This window comes from Sinohyriopsis cumingii, chromosome 1 (assembly GCF_028554795.1).
Source record: "Sinohyriopsis cumingii isolate HCF-2022 chromosome 1, ASM2855479v2, whole genome shotgun sequence".
Lineage (NCBI taxonomy): Eukaryota > Metazoa > Mollusca > Bivalvia > Unionida > Unionidae > Sinohyriopsis > Sinohyriopsis cumingii.
Window position 1 is genome coordinate 138,551,598 of NC_142961.1, and position 3,533 is coordinate 138,555,130.

The 3,533-nt window shown below is 37.9% G+C and overlaps 1 non-coding gene across 1 annotated transcript; it reads left to right on the forward strand.

The window, feature by feature from the left end:
* The first annotated feature begins 1,946 nt into the window (after positions 1-1,946).
* Trnal-caa (transfer RNA leucine (anticodon CAA)) lies at positions 1,947-2,051 on the forward strand. Its single transcript has 2 exons — positions 1,947-1,984; positions 2,006-2,051. It is a non-coding gene; the product is annotated as a tRNA-Leu (tRNA).
* Positions 2,052-3,533: the final 1,482 nt, after the last annotated feature.

The window sequence follows — 3,533 nt, forward strand, 5'->3', positions numbered from 1 at the left end:
GGTTTCATTCAACATCTTTTTTTTTGGTATTATTCGAAGGCCCTGACAGACAGGATCTTTATATAGTGATAGCAACTAGCCATGTTAGTAACATCTATGTAACCCGAGGCATATTTGTCATACCATTCCATTAGTAACTAAATTAAATAAATGCATCTTTTTTATAACACAAATTACTGTAATAAACTGTATTTTGTATAATGATAATTTGTAACATTCAGAAGCACTTGCTTGAGGGGGGAAACCAATAATAACACTCCCAATTAATTAATTCCGAGTCTGTTATCATTAGTTGTTGTTGTTGTTTTAGGTTTAACACCATTTTTCAGGAAACGATAGGCTATAAATGGCGCCAGTATTAATGGTGGATGAAGAACCCGGGAAAATCCCGGAAAGAACCATCGACCCACGAGAACCTACTCGCAAGCTTTGTCACATACCCACATTGGCCGAATCCGAGACTCGAACCCACGCAGAGAGAGGTGAGATGACAGTGATTCGTAACGGAGAGCGCTTTAGACCACTCGTCCACTCGGGGACCCGTTATCATTAGTTAACCCCACAATCAAGTGCCCGTGGTAACAGTGGATGGCTGCAAATTCAATATTGTTGGTAGGGTTTATATTAAACAGATTTAGAATGCCGATATCAGCATACGGATGCATTGAAGTGAAATAACTATGTTACTTCATATTATAATATGGGACTGGGGGTGGGTGGCTTGGAATTTGTTGGAGCCAGGAGTTTTTTTTCTTCTCTTTTCCATCAATATTTTCCCAAACTAATACAGTTGATGTATTCTAATTGTTTTGTATGATCCATAAATCAGAGTCAGACATATTTGTGAATCTATTTATCAACTTAAAATTTGGTTCAAACAACTTTTAGTACTTTCCCCCATCCGTTTTTCTGAAAAGTTACAAAATTGAAACCATTGGCAAGGGTGGGGTGGGGAGGGACTTTTTACTGTAATATACCAGCCAGCACATACCACGTTGAGACTGAAATTTATGTCATTTTCCCATGTATTAACTAGCTTTCCTTATCCTTTATGTCGTGCTAAACGTTTACATTTAAGCGATATCCGGCTCAAGGAAAACATTTCGAATTTCCATTTCTTCATGAGATATCACATTCGGGATGACCGCTCCGGTGGCCTAGTGGTTAGAGCGTCCGCCTCGGATGCGGGAGGTCGTGGGTTCGATCCCCGGCCGAGTCATACCAGAGACTTAAAAAATGGTGCTAACAGCTGCCTCGCTTGGCGTTCAGCATTAAGAGGTTAGTGTTAGGACTGGTCGGCCTGGTGTCAGGATAATGTGACTGGGTGGGACATCATGCTACATGTCTGCGGCATGATGCCCCAGTGCTAGACATCACTATAAACTTCCACATTGCAGACATCGTAGCGATATGACTGAAAAATTGTTAAATCTACGTTAAAAATCAAAATCACATCACGTCACATTCGGGATGTCTCTCTTCTTATGCAAATGTTTCAGTGTCATAACCTCTATCATACACACACACACACACACACACACACACGTTTATCCGTAGATTATTTAATTAAAATGAAGCTATTCATTTTTCCAGCAATACGCGTATCACACACGGAATGTATGCCAGTCCGATGCATTCAATTGTGGTGCATTTTAAATTCGCCGTTTTTGTAGCACCATGGCCTTCCATTTGGACGCGAGTTATATAACAAAAATGGCTGACGCAGATTGCACAACAGAAGAAGTTGCCCAACATTTATTAGTCTAATGTAAATAGAAGACCCGTCAAATACAGTTGTCGTTAGTTTATGGAAAATGGACTTATCGTATGCAAAGTATATACATTTTTAATAAAAACATACACTACTCAAATGACTTTACAAAAGATAGGGCTTTTATATATGGAAGCCTTCAACAATTAGTCAGTTTCGTGACGCTTATACTTATGTCAGGATGGCCGAGTGGTCTAAGGCGCCAGACTCAAGGTTATAAACCTACATAGAGTGTTCTGGTCCACGAATGTGGGCGTGGGTTCAAATCCCACTTCTGACAGTTCATTTTTTTCCTTCTTGCATCATCCGTTTTTATCAATCCAAATAAGTATTTTGTTCTCTCGAATGTAGAATGTAGGTGGATAGTAGGATATTAAGCCATTTCAGACTGAAACTGGCATCTGATGGTAAGATGGGGAGAAGACTATCGTCTCTAATAGAAATTTTACATTGGGCCACCATGTTGAACTGGTGGCGTCAAGATGGAAAGGCTTAAAATTGTTTTAGAGGTTTTCAAAGAAAGAGTTTGTCTTGCTAAGAATGTCAGGGTCTAAAATGTGGGGTCCACGTGGCTGGATGTGCAATATCTGTAGTTTGTATGAACACTAGGGTAAATTTAGATTTTCATTAAAACAAATTTCTACGCATATTAATGGCTGCAGTTTTCGTTTGAAACATGCTGGTTATTAAATTAGGGAAGTTATCATTCACTATTTTAAGAAATGTTACAACTTTGTGAATATTAGGACGGACTGACCTCTGTATATACTACATTGATACATCTCATAAGAGGAGATAATTTGTATCTGTTTGGCTAGAGTGATTATCTTTCCTCATCAGTTCACAACGACAGCCCATTTCGTTACCTCCAACCGTCCCAAACAATTCAATGTTAGGTAGAACTCCTATTAACTGTTTTGAAAAATATATTGGCATAAATGTACGTCAAAGTTGGGGTAGATGTTTTGAGACAAATGTTGAGAGAGAGAGAGAGAGAGAGAGAGAGAGAGAGAGAGAAAGGCTAAAGGGCAAGGTGATGGGTACGTAAGTAGATAGTTATGGAGTCAATAGAAAGAAAGTTCACCCATCATATAGGTCCCTCAAAAGTGACAAATCGATCAGAGAAACAGACATACAGACACACATTTAGTGGTTAAAGGTCAGGGTAACGGGTACGTATGTAGTTAAATATGGCAGATAATAGATAGCGTATTTGAGTGTGCCCATGTTTACTGGAAGTACACCCAAACGGCACTATACACATTGTATGTCCTTAGTCTATCGTGTATTGGAGAGAAATATTTTTAAAATGTTGATTTATTAAAAAGCAAACTGTACATCGGATGTTTGTACATAAGTTAACCTATTACAAGACTATCTTTGTCACCTAAGCCATGATGCATTGATGTTCTTCACAGGTGTCAATACATGTGGGTGTGACTAGAGCTTATGTTGATGCTTAATATATTTATCAAACACCAAAAGTTTACTAGAATGTTTGTGTATTTGTTGTCAAAGCTAAAATAAGAAAAATGTAAAGCCTATATTTTGTCTATTTGCATTCTTTACTAATTATTTTCATTTATTAGTTCTCAAAAGATATTGCTTGCTGGAGGTGTACACCCCCATGTGCTAAATATATGTGCAAGGGCACTAAGACGTTGTATCTGTTGACCGATATAAAATAATATACTGTAGAATATATTAGTGAAAAAATGAAATTAATATTTAAAAGAAAATAAAGAAACGTCGATACATTCCA